This window comes from Callithrix jacchus, chromosome 6 (genome assembly GCF_049354715.1).
Source record: "Callithrix jacchus isolate 240 chromosome 6, calJac240_pri, whole genome shotgun sequence".
NCBI lineage: Eukaryota > Metazoa > Chordata > Mammalia > Primates > Cebidae > Callithrix > Callithrix jacchus.
The window spans coordinates 100,968,994-100,987,545 of record NC_133507.1 but is presented as its reverse complement, the minus strand read 5'-3'; positions in this window follow the sequence as shown (position 1 = coordinate 100,987,545).

Below are 18,552 nucleotides of genomic sequence, written 5' to 3'. Positions count from 1 at the left end.
TTTTACTCTAGTTTTCATAGTTTTACTTTAACTGTTCAGGTTTAAGTCATTTTCTATCATTTCTCACTTAAATTTTCTGAAATTGGTATTTAGTTGCAATTTCTGTTGCCAGTCTTGCACCCTGAGGCCCTCATTCTTGCCTATTACTGATTGATTAAAAGACACATTTAACCACATTATTCTCTTATAAATGTCACCCATTGCCTTAAACTTTTCATTACTGCCTTTCTATACTCCTCTCCATCCTTTCCTTGCATACCTGAACTGCAGTTATCTTCAACAACTATAGTTCTTGGTATATGCTGTGTGCCCCCATCCACATGTGCCTTTGCTTAAGCTCTGCCTTCTCTACCCTCCTTTTCCAGCCTCCATATCATTGCATTTACTGCTTGAATATTTTTATTTTCCTTAAGAGTCATCTCAAATATAATCTCTAATATCAGTTTCCTATTCTTCCAAGGACATGTTATATCCTTTCCTATATAAGTACACTCCCAGAAAACTTACATTTTCTGGATTGATATCTGTCAATTTAGCATCTGAAGGATTTCTTCTTTTAATGAGTTTCATCATTGCAAGAGACAAATCAGGAATTTATTTTCCAGCATCTCCTCCTCTTAATGGCTCTGGCTTTGAGTTGTTCCAATAAGAGACACTCTGGAAATTTAGAAGGTAGAAGAGAAGGAAGAGACATTATTCTCTTAGAATAGGTGTAGTTTGATGTGTGAGGCAGACAGAAGATTCAGTGGCTTCCCAATGAGCTTCTGAGAACCACTCACTTTGCTTCTGCAAACAGAGTGTTGATAAGAATTTCTCAGAGAGTCCTGAGAATTTAGCAGCTCTGCTGTGAACTTTTGAGAATGACCTGCTTCAGTGCTTCAAGGTGAGGTTTTTAGTGACCTTTATATAGTTTCCCTTTGATGGCTTGATTCTGTGTCAGCTAATTGGGAATTGTGTTTCACAGAATTTTCTCTCCTATTGGGTTCTGGGAGGAGATTGACCTCAAGAGAAATTCATGGAGATTTGTAGGTAAAAGTGAAGCAGTTTCCACAAGAATGCATACTTCATCAGTGTTGGTTTATGTACTGTTTAAACTTGTATTGTGATGGATCCTCCTTTCTGCTTTGTGGGAATGAAGCAGAAGCACAGTCTATAGCTCTTACATCTTCAGCATTTCCTTCTTTAGCTTTTCTGACTCCTGAGACAGATGCACATTTAGGTGACTGCCTTTGATTTCAGGTTGTTCATATCACAGAAGGCGACGTTAGACATCATGAGATACTCAAATGTGTTTCAACTCATTCTCATAGGTTAGTTTGTCATTATGGATTTCAATTTGTCCTTTCTTTTTTACACTCTGCATTTACCTTTCCTTCTTGACTGCCTGCCCTTCTGACTTCAGGTTAGCACCTGACAGAGAAACAATAGTTATACATAAACTAGTTAACCAACTTCCACACTGTATAATGTCAAAATCCTATAATAGGGATATTAAATCCCATAACATTCCTAGTGATTCTGCTTCTTTGACCAAACCCTAACTCATGAATTCCAATATTCAATGGAGATGTTTTTCACCTCAATCCTCTCAGCTCTTCCAACAGTCATATATGCCCAGAATTCCTTTATTAAACCTTTTATATCTGGAATCCATGGAATGACTGTCTTTTGACTTTTTTCTCTAAGCAGGATTAACACATTAGGTTTGTGAATATATGATTTAGTGAATCCTTGAGCCTTGATGAGATTAGAATTCTGGTTACATGCAATTCAAAAGGACCTGACTAATCCAAATATTTTCTGGTTATATTCCCATGTTGTCTAAATTGGAGCTAAAACTTGTTTACATTTATATCTTTAGTGTCTAATGTAATGCAGTAAATATGCTTTAAAAATGAAATTACAAATAGCCTATAAATAACATAAACCAATTGCTCACCTATAATGAATAGAGAACATTTAAAAAAAATCAAAACTCTTCCTGCTAACCAAAAAAAAAAAAGTTAGACACTGAGGAGAACAACTCCACAGCTTGAAGAGGGCACAGTAATTACAGTGAGATTAAACAAATATGGTCAGGTGAAAAATATTTTATGGCACCTGTTAAACCTGCTACAAGAGGAGATTACAGAATTGAGTTTGGTTAAAAGTTAAAAAATATATAAATTATATGAAAATAGAATTGTGCTATCCAAATTCGGCAAACCTCCAATGAATAACTAGCTCAACCTATGTCCATGTGGGATTCTAGTGTTCATTTTATTGAATTTTAAAGATTAAGTAAAAATCAATAGAGATAGAATCTGGCAGATTATAACTAAAGAGAAACAACTCTAATGGACTAGTAGGTAGTGTAGAGGTTAAGTGAAAAAATAGTGGGCTGACACAGGAGGTTTACAAAGAATACACCCAAGTCCATCTTAAATGTGTATGTCTAATTCATTTTCTATTTGGACCCAAATCCCTCTTCATAAGTCAGTCATTTCTCCTCTTCCATTCTCTCCATTTCATTGGTTCTGCAGCTCTGGTTTCCCTATGCTGACCACAGCTATTCACAGCTACTCAGGCTAAGCCTGTCATATCCAGCACTCCAAACACTAGTTATTATAAAGCAGCACAGTGAGTAAAAATGGAGCAGGCTTATCCCTCAGGGTTCCCCACCAAGCTGGTTATCAAATTAATTATCTCAACAAAGCAGGTATTTATCCCAAAGCATTACATATATTGCTATTTCTGTTAAACTGTATGAATAATGAAAAGAATAGGATATAATTGGAATATACTCTACTTGGGTCAATAAACTAATCAATTTTAGTCCATTATCAACCCATAATTTTGATTGGATAGATCAAATGGATGAAGAAAATTAATGCTCTTCTCTGATCTTCAGCTATATAGCTATTTTATGTGCCAGTGCATAGTACCTATTTCCAAAGATCATAGCACAAGCACATACACAAATCAAATGGGACATTTTTTTCTCTTGTTAATATACATGCTAAGTAATATGAAAAGGGGAAACCACTCATCTAATACCCAAAGGTTATTTGTGTATATATTATATAAGTGTTTCAATTAAAGTCAATAATATAATCCACTCAGTTCCCAAAATTATGAATTTGTTCCAAGAAACCACAATTGTTAGTATTTTATATACAACACAAAACAGCTACAATAAAGAAAAAAACATTTAAGCAAGTGTGCTATTTCCTTAGGAACCATTTAGTTGTAAATATTCCCCTAAAGTTTATATCAATTTATCTGCTACCACAGCAGCCTGAAAACCAAGTGAGAATTTTCAATATTCTGTCCATATTTTTGCATCCTGAAGGGAATATATGCAAATCTAACTGAATTTTTCTGATTCCACTGAGATATTGAGTGCATAAAAACATATACTTTGTGTGTGTGTATTTTCTTAGATGTCTACATAAAATCCCATGAGAAAGTTTCAATAAGCTAAATTGTAGCAAACATTTATTCCTTAGATTTATTCCTTAGAATTTAAAATACAGGAGACTTTACAAGTTAAAATTTAACAATAATCTCTATTTCATTCCCTATAACATTCACTAAACTTCATGTTTAGTAACTCTACTTTTTCTCCCCAACGTACACATAGTTTGGTTAATTTTTAAACCAATTCTCTTGGAGGAAGGTGCTCATTTTAGCTTTCATCGTGAAACTACTTTGTCTTTTAAAGTGTTGTGGTTATTGCCCTCAAGCCATTCTCAGCCATGCGACAATGTTATAGTTTATTTTTTTTCTTTTATCTTGATATGATAAAATCACCATTATGTCACTGGATGCTCTGCAATTTCAAAAGAGCTTGATGGAATAAATAAGGAACAAACCCTCCTCATTTATTATTTAACATTCTAAAGTTTTGAGCTTACTAAACTTTAAAGCAAATTTTGCAGAGACTTCTAGCATAAGCTCATGCATTTGGCTCATGAAAGCCAATCAACTTTGTGTTTTTTTGTTTGTTTGTTTTGAAACAGGGTCTCACTTGGCCCAGGCTGGAGTACAATGGCATCATCTCGGCTCTCTGCAACCTCTGCCTCATGGGTTCAAGCAATCCCCTGCCTCAGCCTCCTGAGTGGCTGAGATTACAGGAGATTGCCACCACACCTGGCTAACTTTTTTATTTTTAGCACAGAAGGTGTTTCACCATCTTGGCCAGGCTGGTCTTGAACTCCTGACATCGTGATCCACATGCCTTGGCCTCCCAAAGTGCTGGGATTACAGACGTGAGCCACTGCGCCCGGCCAACTTTGTTTACAGATGGGAAAATGGCATCTAGCACCATAAGTCTATCACATTGTCAGTTTCCTTAAAGCACTCCTACTGTATTTTTCATTTACCTTCTCCTAAACCAAACACCTTTCTATTTTCGGTTTAGTGACAATAGAGTATATTCTCATAGCCCTATTCAGCAGCCTTAATTTCTCCCCCAGGGTTTACGCTTAGGCTATTTTTCAGGCCCCTCTATATTTGAATATATTTTATTCTCCTCTTCTTAAAGTTCACATATCTTTCAATACTTAGGTTCAACTTATTTGCCTCAAACTGATGTATGCACACTTTCTTCCATATTTGCCTGCTACAAAGTATATAGAACCATAGTTAATGATGGCAAGCAGCTTGCAATAGGTGCTATTTATATGGTTGCTGGCAACTGAGATTTGTCTTTTTACTCAATTATATTGATTTCTTCTTGGATTGTCTTTTTATGTACAACATTGTACAGGCAGTTGAAACTGGTTTTTAAATTATTATTTTCACTGGCATTTTATTTAAATAATAACATAATCAATTACCTTGCTTTCTTCCAGGAAACTGAATGCAACATAATCAAAGATGGCTAGACCTATACATATGGAACATATTGACCTAGCCTGCATCTTTTTAAAGCATATTATATAATGATTGTTATGCCTTTTTCTACATCTTTTAAACAAAGAACAAGAATATAGATTTAGCAACCATATAAAGAATTAGTTATGTAAGGGTTTTTCCTGTGAGGTTTATTGCTGAGTTTAAAATGAGGAAATTGAGGCCAGCGTAAAAAAAATTAAATGCCAATTTATTTAACTCCTGGATGAGGTTCTGTGGTCCCGGGGAAAGGGGCCAGGGAAGTCGCGCTGTACTTCTCTCGGGTGTGGGGGTTTTATAAAGAGTGAAGGCATCCTGATTGGCTGTGGAGAAACAGGACGTGACGGGACAAGCTGCTATTGGTAGGTAGGCGGGATTTCCAGTGAGCGGGCTGGATGGAGAAAAATGCTATTGGGCAGGTTTTGGCAGGGCTTCTTTTAAATTTTGGCAGGTTTTCCAACAGCTGGCTAGGTGCGGAGTGCAGAGTTTAGTGTTAAGTGCAGATTCTGGTGATGTAATTTTTGAGGTGTAGAGAGGGATGGGCATGTCTGAGCTCCCAGCAAGGCAAGGGGCCTTACAAGTTATATTAAACTTATGTGTAAATATTGTGCTGTTAAATGTCACTTAAATTGTAAAATGTGAAGTTAAAATTAACTAAAAAGGAAATAAAGATCTTAGGTGTTGTGAATGTGGAAACCTTTTTCAAATTCTTCCTTTTTTTTTTTTGAAAATACCAAGAATAATACCTCCACAAAGAAGATACTCCTGTACCCTGTACAATAATTTCACTTCATTTTCATCTGTTGTTGCTTATTTTACCCTTAAAGTCTGAAATGACTTACAACTGTTGGGTTAGTAATGATGGGGAGTGATGGGTTCTGTTCCCTTATTCCTTTAGTTTTTCATCATAGCATAAGCTACCTTTATCAGTATTTTTACTTAAATATTCTTCTGTCTTCACAAATAATTATTATTCTTTGTCTTTATCTGTTCATGTTGTACACTTTTGTCCTTTCTATGCTTTTATTTCTAATCTTAATCAAATGTCTTTTTCTCTTATTTTCTTTATTCATCTTCTTTCCCTTTTTCATAGTACATAAAAAAATAAGTGAGCTGTGAGTCTCATGTTAATAAAAAAAAGATTTGGGATGGTGAGTAATAAAATTAACAGAGTAATATGGTCATGTGGGTTTCTGTGAGTCACTTCTAGTGAAACACATGTTATGTATAATGTGTATGAGTATATGTTATAGATAATGTATGTATTTGTGTATGTTATATAAAATGTGTGTCAATGTGTATATGTTATCTATAACATATGAAGTCTCCTGTGGGGAGATACATATATATATATATATCTGGAATTTTATTTAAACAGTTTATATATGCATATAATACATATACATAAATATGTGGGGGAGGACTGAGAAGAGGGAGTAGATCTCCCAACAGGAGAGTTTACTTCTTCAAACAATAACATTAAACAATAGTGTGTGAACAGTACTTATGGTAAGAAAATCTATAGAGAAATGAAGAAGTTAGTCAACATTTGTTGTATCTTTTATTTATCAGGTACCTTTGTAAGAAACTAGAGGATACAGATATACAATGATATACAATGTAAGATTCTACAACTCAAAATCTATGCTTATTTTTATTCTGTCACCAATACTGTTTCTACACAACATCACTCAAATAACCCTAGTATCTTCTTTCTCAGCTTCTCTCTATATATATTGATCTCTCTCTTTCCAGCTCTCTCTCAATATACATCTTGACTTATGGTATTTACACACACAGACACACATGCACGCATGCACGCACACCATTAATTATAAATTCTTTTAAACTTTTGCTACCAAAACTCTAACTCATTTTGATTCATAATAATCCTCTTTCTCATTTTTCCTCTTCAGCTAAGTAAATAAGCTTGTTATTGTCTTATCAATGTTTGTCTCTATGTAATTTTGTTCCTATTCCCTATCATCTGTTAACAAACTTGGTAATATCAGTTATGCTTGCTTGCTTCTTAATATTTAGCATTTCTTAAAAAACATATAAAATTACCATAAAAACATCATACTCTCTGATTTTAATTTTTTTTAAAGTCTAAATTTCCCTGGACCTCATATTCTTCTAAAATTATCTCTCTCACACAGCCAAACAATTATGAAGGTTATTAATGCCTGCCATCCCTGCTTCCTCATTTAAAAGACTCTCCTCACTCCACTCCTGTCTGAATTTTGCTGGATGTTTCATTCTGTGTCTGCCCTATGTCTCTGATAAGAATGTTTCCAGTTCAGAACTCAATGCCTTCACTGTCCTTGAAGCCAATGATTATTTTTTTTATATCCCATAGGATCTCTACCCTAAATCTGTTCTTTGAGATTCAGAAGCATAATCTTAGAGGTTTACTTGATATTTTCTTTTAAATGTCTAGGTCAACTCTTTAACATTATATCCAGAAAGAAGCTCACAATCTTCCTGCTCCAAATCCTCCTGCCCCAAAAAGAAATACAGATGAATAAGCTTGGGTATAGAAGGAGTAGACAGTCCAGTGTTGGAAACCATCAAGAAAATAAATACTAAATTACTATGTAATATGTACTATTATGATCATGATGAAAAATATGTACATAATTCAAAAGAAAAAAATGCCAAACCTATAATCAAACTAAGATAACAATGTCATACAATTTTGTACCTAGAAAGTTGGCAAAAATTCAGAAGTATGACTATATCAATCATTAAATGTTGCAAGAATTTAGAGGAAAATACCAAAACAGGATACTTAATAAATGCTTTATGAATAGGAATTTTAGGACCTCCTGGCAAGATAAGATAGCCCTTTAACTGTGTTTTGTTTTGCTTAATAAGCAGGTCTAATAGACATGATTAAGAAGGGAGAATAAATATTTTTGGGAAAGGCAGAGGGATACAAAAGCAATACATAGGAGTGTTCAGAAAAATTGAAAGTAGAAGAGCCTAAAAAAGAAAAACCACAAAGGCATAAATAAATAATTTAATGTCAGTCCAGGTCAAGAAATTGGAGAGGAATTATTTCATTTGAAATTACATTGCATATAATCTGAGTTAGAAATATAACAGAAATGTTTTCAACTTGACTCCACAATACTTCAAACTTAGTTCGTGATTGTTGTTTGCTCATTTTTTCAGATAGTACATTCAAAAGATCCATACTGTAAGTAATTTTTTCATATTTTTATAAATCCAAAGTTTATATATTTAATTTTTTATCATTTGAATTATGGCAGCCTTCTGACCAAATTGGCCTGAAAGGAAAACCTTGAAAAAAAGTCACAGAAGGATTTTTACTTGCGATTTAATTCACAGTTTATGATTTTTTTTTCTATTTTCTAATTCATGCAAGCCATTTTTTTTTCTTTAACTATCTGAAGGTAGGATTTAAGAAACAATAACAATGAGACATGGTTGGCCATTGGTTAGTGGCTGTTAAAGTTAGGTGATAACATGTATGAAAGTTCATTATCCTATTCTATCTACTATTATATATGTTTCAAATTCACCACAATAAAATGTCAAAAAATAGACAAATCTCAGGATCAGCAGGCAGACAGCTATAGTTGAATTCTAGCTCTTTCATCTCAGCTCTTTCAACGTGTGGCTGTTTCATTTGTGCTTTCCAAGTCTCTAATGCAGATGTATAATTGAAGTTTCACTTCCAGAAGGCAAGTCAGGAATTGCCATTACTGGTTACTTAGGTCTACCACAAGAACCCTCTTGTGTTGGCACTGTTGACATTGGCACATTTATCAGACTTCTGAGTGTGGTCCTCAAACTTGAAGGTTTAGAAATCTAGTCTTGTTTTTTCTTGTAAAAGTAATATGTCTTTCAGGGAAAAAGTTATATTACACAAGCCACGTATTCTCCCCTTGTAGGTGGCTTTAAATTAAAAGCCAATTCATTATTATTGTTGTTATTATTTTCAAACATATATAGAGTTCTTGCTATGTGTCAGACAGTCTTCTAAGCACTTTATAAATATTATCCCGTTTTGTCTTTGTAACAATATCTTTACGGATGGGGAATAGCTGCAACAGACATGTCAGATTACTTTCCAAAATTCATACAACTCAGAATACCAGGGCTTGGATTTGAATCCAACCAATCTGGATTTAAATCTGTGCTCCTAACCATGTAACATTTGGTATACATCAAGAAATAACTAAATGAGTCAACATAATTACAATAAGAGTTCTTGAACTCTTGTTGAAAATTCACAGAACCATAATACTCAAAATTAAACAGCAGTAGGTCCTATCCCCTCTGCAAAAGGTGAGGTGAATGCTTCTAAAAGAAATGTCTCTGACATTGGGTTTTCTATATCTCAGAAGCTGCCCAACTGTTACTGTGATCAATGTATTATGACAAGATATTTCAGAATTTTCATTCTAAATTTTCTCTGTCTGAAGGGCCATTTTAATTTTTGATGACAAATTTTTGTAGCTTTTATCTGTTTGTATTTTGTAGTAAATTTCAAGTTACTATAATTCCTGATTTCTTTCTTGTTGTTTTATTCTATTTTTTTAACTTTAGGTTCTGGGGTACATGTGCAGATCATGCAGGATTGTTGCATAGGTACACACATGGCAATGTGGTTTGCTGCCTCCATCCCCCGGTCACCTACATCTGGCATTTCTCCCCATGTTATCCCTCGCTGACCTCCCCACCCCCACTGGTGTCCCTCCCTCGCCCCACCCCCAACAGACCCCAGTGTGTGATGCTCCCCTTCCTGTGTCCGTGTGTTCTCATTGTTCAACACCCGCCTATGAGTGAGAACATGTGGTGTTTGATAATTCCTAATTTCAACTAAAAGCACTGAGGTCTGAAGTGAGTTAAATAACTCACTTTATGGCAAAGCTGGGAGAGCTAATGACTCGATTCCTAATGGAGAGCAATTTACATGTTATTGCAACAGTCCTAAATTAAACAGCACGTCAATATCAAATAAGGCGGTATAGGAGAAGGTTTTAGAGATACCACACTTCATCAACTTTTAAACTTATACCAATATGTTGTTTTTTTCCCCGTCAGTATTGAACAAAGAGTCATTTTCCAATTCCATTTTGTTTATGTAAGTCATGACCCTGATTGAATTCTATTTTAATAAACAGAATTTTGAAAGACTGTCCTTTTCTCAATGTGTATTCTTGATGTCTTTGTTGAAAATCACTTGGCTGTTACTGCATGGATTTATTTCTGATTTCTCTATTCTGTTACATTAATCTGTGTTCCTATTTTTATACAAGTAACATGCTGTTTTGGTTGCTATCGTTTTGTAGAATATTTTGAAGTGAGGTGGTGGGATGCCTCCAGGTTTGCTGTTAATGCCCATATATATATATATATATTTTTTTTTTGTCTATCTAATGTTTTTTTCTTTCCATATGAATTTTATAATATTTTTCTATTTCTATGAAAAATGTAATTGGTAATTTGATGGGAATTGAAATAAATCTGTACATTGTTTTGAGTATTACAGACATTTTAACAATATTAATTTTTAAAATTTGTGAACACAGGATCTCTCTTCACTTACTTGTGTCCTCTTCAATTACTTTAATTATTATTATTATTTTTATTTTTTGTGAGACAGAGTTTTGCTCTTGTTGCTCAGGCTGGAGTGCAATGGCTCAATCTCAGCTCACTGTGTCCTCAGCCTCCTGGGTTCAAGTGATTCTCCTGTCTCAACCTCCCAAGTAGCTGGGATTACAGGCATATGCCACCACTCCTGGCTAATTTTGTATTTTGAGTAGAGACTTAATTTCTCCATGTTGGTCATGCTGGTCTCAAATTCCCGACCTCAGGTGATCTGCCCACCTTGGACTCCCAAAGTGCTGGGGTTACAGGCATGAGCCACACTGTGCCTGGCCCATTATAGTTTTCTTTCTTTTCTTTTCTTTTTCTTTTCTTTTTTTTTGAGACGGAGTTTTGCTCTTGTTACCCAGGATGGAGTGCAATGGTGCGATCTCGGCTCACCGCAACCTCCATCTCCTGGGTTCAGGCAATTCTCCTGCCTCAGCCTCCTGAGTAGCTGGAATTATAGGCACACACCACCATGCCCAGCTAATTTTTATTGTATTTTTAGTAGAGACGGGGTTTCACCATGTTGACCAGGATGGTCTCAATCTCTTGACCTCGTGATCCACCCCCTCCTCAGCCTCCCAAAGTGCTGGGATGGGACCTGCTATGTTCTTGGTTAGGTTTATTCCTAGGTATGTATTTTTTGTAGCTATTATAAATGAAATTGCTTTCTTGATTTCTTTTTTATATAATTCACTATCGGTGTATAGAAATGCTACTGATTTTTATATGCTGGTTTTGTATATATGTTATATATACAAAATATGTTTCTATGTTTATATGTTCTGCAAGCTAACTAAATTTGTTTATCCTAACAGTTTTTTTGCTGGAATTTTTAGGGTGTTCTATATGTACAATTATGTCATATAAAACAGAGACAACTTGACTTCCTCTTTTCCACTTTCCATACACTTTTTTCTTTATTTTGCCAAATTACTCTGGTTAAAGCTTCTAGTACTATGTTAAATAAAGGTAATGAAAGTGGGCATCCTTGTCCTATTCTAGATCTCAGAAAAAAATTTCAACGCTTACCCATTCAGTGAGCTGTGGCTTGTCATATATAGCCTTTATTGTGCTGAGGTATGTCCATTCTTTACCTACTTTGTTCAGGGTTTTTATCATAAAGAGATACAAAATTTTATCAAATGATTTTTCACCATCCATTGAAATAATCATGTAATTTTTTACCTCAATTCTGTTAATGTAGTAAATAGTGTTGGGAAAACTGTATATCTACATGCAGAAAAATAAAACTAGATCCCCATTTCTTGTTATATAAAAAATCAACTTTAAATGTACTAACAACTTAAATGTAAGACAAAGTATAAAACATTTTTTTTAAATGCCAAAGAAATTTTTCATGAATTAGAGTGGGTGAGGAATTTTTGAATATGACTCAAAACACAGACAACAAAGCAAAAATAGACAAATGGAATTACATCACACTGAAAAGCTTATGCACAGCAAAGGAAACAAAGTGAAGAGAAAACCTACAGAAAGGGAGAAAGTATTTGCAAACTATGCATCTGACAAGGAGCTAATGTCCAGAAGATATAAGGAACTCAACTCGATAGCATACAAACAAACAAAAAAAAATCCAATTTTAAAATGGACAGTAGATCCAAATTTACTTTTCTCAAAAGAAGACATACAAATAGCCAACAGGTATATGAAAAAATGTTCAACATTACTAATCATAGGAGAAATGTAAATAAAAACTAAAATGAGGTATCACCTAGCCCTCGTTAGAATAGCTATTATCAAAAAAATTTTAAAAAATGTAACAAATGCTGGTGAGGATGTGGAGAAAAGGGACTTTTATACACTGTTGGTGAGAATGTAAATTAGTATAACAATGTGGAAACCAGTATAGTTTATTCAAAAAATTAAACATAGAACTACTGTATGATCCAGCAATCCCATTACTGGGTATCTCTCCAAAAGAAAAGAAATAAATAGCAAAGACATGTGCATGCCCATGGTAATTGCAAGCTGTTCACAAAAGCCAAGTACAGAATCAACCTAAATGCCCATCTGATGAAGAATGGGTAAAGAAAACATGGCTATAAACATAATGGAATACTACTTAGTCATAAAACAGCATGAAATTCTGTCATTTGCAGCAACGTGAATGAACCTGGGGAACATTATGTTAAGTGAAATCAGCCAGACACAGAAAGACAAATACTGTATGATCTCAGTCATATGTGAAATCTGGAAGAAAAGTTGATTTCATGGAAGTACAGTATAGAATGTTGGTTACCAAAGACTGGGGATAGAAGAAAGGGAATGGGAAAAATTGGTCAATAGGTACAAAGTTGCAGATAGTAAGAATACACTAGTGTTTTAGGATGACTATAGCAAATAACAATGTGCAGTTTAAGGTACCAGGAAAAGATTTTGAATGTTGTCATTACAAATAAATGTTAAAAGTGATGTATATGATGGTTACCCTGATGTAATCATTATACTGTACATACACTAAGCCATTGCATTGCACATCAGAAATATGTACAATTATGTGTCAGCTATAAGTAAAACAACAAATTTAGAAATGAGATATCAGACCTCTATGATTTGCTGTTATTTTCCTTGATGAAAAAACACTTACTTTTGAATTTTCAACCACCATCCATGCATTGTTTCTGTAATGTCTTCTATTATATTTCTGCTTTGCTTCAGTCAGTATATATTTGTTCAAAATTCAGGAGGCTTTGAACCCAGTATTAATAATCTTTAGGGACAAGATTAATTATTCTGAATAATTAATCTATTATTTTAATGAATCTAGTTTCTTGATATTACACAGAGATATTTTGCAACAACATTTTACTGGAGTGTGTTTTTAATAGTATTTTATTTTGCATTTACAAGAGTTTTGCTATAAATTAATTTTTTAGTCAACTCAAATGTTAAGAAAATAATCAATTATGTAACTTCGTTAACCAAGTCATCAGTCTGCTCAATACAAACAAGTTGTTCTAATGCTCAATATTCTTTTATGTTAAAACTTTAAATTGTAGACTTATTGTTCATACAATTTCCATCACTTCAGTAGTCATATTTGGTATTGCAGGTATTAAGAAGTAATATGTAATTTATGAGAGAGAGTGTGTATTAACAGCCACTCCATCATAAAGTATTCTGTCACTGTTGATTTAGCTCTATTGATAAATAAATTATAAGGAAAAGCATTATCTCTTTTTATATTTCATGTTGAAATTTGAATTGGTTTTTTGTTCCAACTGATTATCAACTGCAGTAGATATAAAAACAGAGACAGGACAACATATTCAGTATTTTAAAATTATTTTGAAGTCAAACTATGGCTATAATCAGAAACGATATTTTAGTTGCATTTTTAAATAAAATATATGAACTTTTCTGAGTGACTTTCGGGAGATGCTAGCAAAATATTTTTCTCTGTTTATATTATAAAAGTTGTTATATTAGTATAGTCATATAGCATATATTAATACTAACAATTTTAGGCATGATTAATATTAGAATGTAATTGAGACATGCAAAATCTATAATGTAAAACAGCAAACAATTTCATTGTTTGAATATTAATGATCAATAAAAATTATATCCTAAGCAATATTTTTACAAAAGTAACAATAATTGATAAAAACATATTCAAATTGGCACAAATAGCATAAAATATTTTTGAATCATCAAAAACATGTTTATTTTACATAGTTTACTCTGAGAAGTTGCTTATGAAATAATGCAAAAATGCATCTTTCTGTAGAATTTTGAAAGGACACTCAGCAATTTGAGTGATAAATTCTTGTTATATTTCCCTTCACTATCTGCTATCTTTCATTTTTATTTATTTACTTATTTTTGAGATAGAGTCTTGCTTGTTACCCAGGCTGGAGTGCAGTGGCACTATCTTGGCTCACTGCAACCTCCGCCTCCCTGGTTCAAGCGATTCTCTTGCCTTAGCCTCCTGAGTAGCGGTGATTGTAGGTGTGCACAACCACACTTACCTAATTTTTGTATTTTTAGCAGAGATGGGGTTTCGCTATGTAGGCCAGGCTGGTCTTCATCTCCTGACCTCAGGTGATCCACCCACCTCGGCCTCCCAAAGTGCTGGGATTACAGGTGTGAGCCACCATGCCCAGCTTTGTCTTTTAGTTATAAACTTTAAGGTCAGTATGTTTCATAGTAATATGAGAAACAGGGAAGATGCAAATTCTCATTATGAATACATATATAATGTAGGCCTGCATTTATCATGTTTCATCAACAAATATCTTTGCCAATCCATCCTCAAAATCATTTGTAATCACTATACATTCTGCCTTGAGTCATTACATTTCCACTCTTTGAGCATCCCCACAAAAATATGGACTTACAGTTTATGCCAGTAAATCACATATATATTATTTAAAATATCCAAGTCATGTTTATTGTCAAAACTATGGAAAAGTAAAAATATGCTTAGTTTCACATCTCACAAATAACTATTATTATTATTCTTCCAAGTGGTGTATGTGTTTTGCGGGTTGGAGTAAAGTGGCTTTGTCTGTGTGTGTGTGAAGAGAAAGTTAAGTTTATTTGAGAACAGTTTCGTGTGCTTTTTTTTTTTTTAGACAGAGTTTTACTCATGTCGCCCAGGCCTGAGTGCAATGGCATGATCTCAGCTCACTGCAACCTCCGTTTCCAGGGTTCAAGCAATTCTCCTGCCTCCACCTCCCAAGAAGCTGGGATTACAGGCACCTGCTACCACGCCTGGCTAATTTTTGTATTTTTAGTAGAGATGGGGTTTCACCATGTTGGCCAGGCTGATCTCGAACTTCTGACCTCAGGTGATCCCCTCAACTCAGCCTCCCAAAGTGCTGGAATTATATGCATAAGCCACAATGCCCAGCCTGAGAACAGTGTTTAACTGTACTCACCTCTAAGTTTTATTGGTGGAGATGGATCTACAAATGCTTCAGACAATTGAAGAATAGAAGTAGATTTTCTACATTGATATTAGCCCATTTCAGTGGGCAAAAAGGTGTTTACTAAGTCAATCAATGGAAGTGGGAAAAGTAATTCTAACTTGTGGGGAATTCAGATGAAGCTAAATGACAGTGAGAATCCAACTGAATGTAGGACGTGAAGGAATGAAGGGCAGCATACAATTAGGAGAGCCATACATTTTCTAAACTTTAAAATAGAAACACTAAAATATTTCATCTATACCTGTCAGGACATCAAGATTCATTCCTCTAGGCCATGTAACAATTTCTGTTTGGTAGACGTTGTCGGATGTTACTGTCCATCTGTTGAAGCATCTGTAATACTGACACCTAAATACCTTTTACCCCAAAACTTCTTCAAAGTAAATCTGTTATTTCAGTGATTTCTAAGTACCATTACTAAGACAGCGTAGAATTCTTATGTGTGTGTATATATATTATGTGTGTTTGTATAAATACACATATATGGCATATGTATATAAAATATTCATATATGGTATATGTATATAAAATATATAAAATATAACATTTTAGTTATAAAAATATAGAAATAATACTTATAAAAATACTAGTTTTGGTAAGCTTTTTCTATCCTTTGATGTACATTCTGTTGCCTGACTAAGATGAAATTTTTCCAAGCCTTTTGTTGCCAAGCATTTTACCTGCAACATCTTATCTGTGCCCAAACAGAATCCTGTCAGTTACATGTTGTTATTCCATTTTACAGATCAGAGGTAATTGTCTGAATCCACACTGTGGACAAGTAGCAGAAACAGGATACTATTTCTGTCTTCTTTTATAATGTTGGGCTTAACACGCAGACATGTCTCTAATGAGAATTCCAGACTCCACAGTATCCATTAGTGTTTATAATATGGATCCCATGTGTCCTAAGCTTGGCTGCCTTATTCCCATCACATAAGTAAAAAAAAAAAACTGCAGCCAAGAAACCTCTTCCTGCATTTGGTTGGAGATGTACGACAAGCACTGCAGGATTGTGCTTGAGACAAAAATAAACATATATTTTTGTATTTCACAAAATCAGCCTGTTCTCCTTAATCACTATCTTTTTGTTCATTTGTTTCCATACACAAATAGAACAACCTAGCACATTACTGCAGCACCAAAATGTAGAATATAAATTGCAGAGATTTTTACATTTTGTCTTCCATTCTTGTTGCTCTATCAGAATCAGAGAAAGCTATGTTAAATTTCAAACTTGTTAGACCCAAGGTTAAAAAAAAAGAGAAAAAAATGCATGCCTTTCCTACCCCAAAAGTGTTTCTGAAAAAATAATTAAAACTTGCTATAATCAGAAACTATAATTTCTGATCATACAGTAAAATTAGTACAAATACAAATCTGTAAGCATTATGTGAAATGCCCAATATAATTTTTTATATAAAGAAAGAAGTGGAAAATTATAGTTTACCAATTATTTTTAAGCTTGGATTTATGTTTGAGGAGACTTTCATTAAAATAGCATATACTGCTTTTTGATCAACTGTAATGTGAGCATCCTTTGGAAGGATTAATAACTATTTTGGGGCTATGAAGCTAAATGAACACATGAGCCTTCCTTCCTCTTCCCAATAGTACACATTTTGCCTCTGAGGCATGACTTTTTTGCCCTTCTTCATATAAATTAAATGTAAGTTGCTTTGCAAATAAGGTATTGTGGCTTATTTTTCACAAAAATAAAATGACCTATGTTATATCTGTTCAATGTATTGTATGGACAGTACCTTCCAATAGTCTCTCATTTGCATTGTAATAAGATCCACTGGATGATTTTAACATCTGGTGATATGATCAGATGTTTACTTTATCAAATATAGTACCTTCAGGATTTTTACACATTCTGTAAATAATAACATTTTAACATTCAGATTTCAAGTTATGTATTGTTGTTCCACTGAAATTTTCTCTTAACTCTTTTCTGTGTCATGAACCCATTATATATTCTCTCATAATACTATTTACTTCCCTTATAAAATATTACATTACTTATAATTATTAATGTATTTTTTAGATTATCTCATTAATGCATTGATTAACTCAGTTTTACAAAGAGACCTTGTCTAATTGTTTTCTCAATTGAATCTCTAAAGGTCTGTCCTGGAATATATTAAGTAGTTAATAAATAATGTATTTAAAAAGGCACACTGACAAGTGTGTGAATATAAAAAGAGATTCACCACAAAGTTAACATTAGACATCCTATGTAGTATCAGTATAAATTATTTGATTTAATCTTAATTTTACGCGTTTTCTAATATATATATTAATTTTATAATTGCAGTATTTTAAAAGCAAAACAATATAAATATTTATATCAATTAGCACCACAAAGACAACATTCTAATTGGAATCCCTTGGTTTGGATATCACTTCTGTTATTCTTGTTTTTAAGACACAATTTTGTTCCCTTGGAACATGCCCCATCTATAAATTGATGTTTTTTTTAATCAAAATTTATTTCTTATCTTGAAAACAAGACCTTTATAATTTGTTTTCTGTGTTGATAACTTGATTATAGTTATTCTGCAAAAGCTGCAGCAATCCATTTGTGTTGATTTATTTAGGATCTATATGTTATTCAAGTAGGTTCTACAGCCATAAAGGTGGTAAAGATGGATTTCTTGCTATAGAGAAGCATTTAGAAAAGAAGTAATTGTAAAAGACATATTGGAGTAACTGCTTATAGAGTCTAATTTTTTATGTGATTTGAAACCTGAGGCAAAAGTTGTGAACTATTCTAATGAGTATGTAAGGTAAGGGATTAATCTAATCAGCTTCCGGAAAGATTTAAAATTGAGAAGAGCCTGGGAGGAAGAGTAACCACTCCTCAAGAATAAAGTGAGAGAAGAATGGATTCCTGGCAAAGGAAACAGCATGCGCAGTGAAGTGGAGACATGAAAGTGAATGCTGTCTTTAGGGAGAAGTACCAAGGAGGGCATGGCGCGTCTATATGGCACTCAGGGGAAGTGTTAGGAGACAAAACTATGAAGAGAATTAGGAGCCAGATAATGAAGCAAATCTTATGCCTTGCTGAGAAACTTGGCTTGCTTGATGA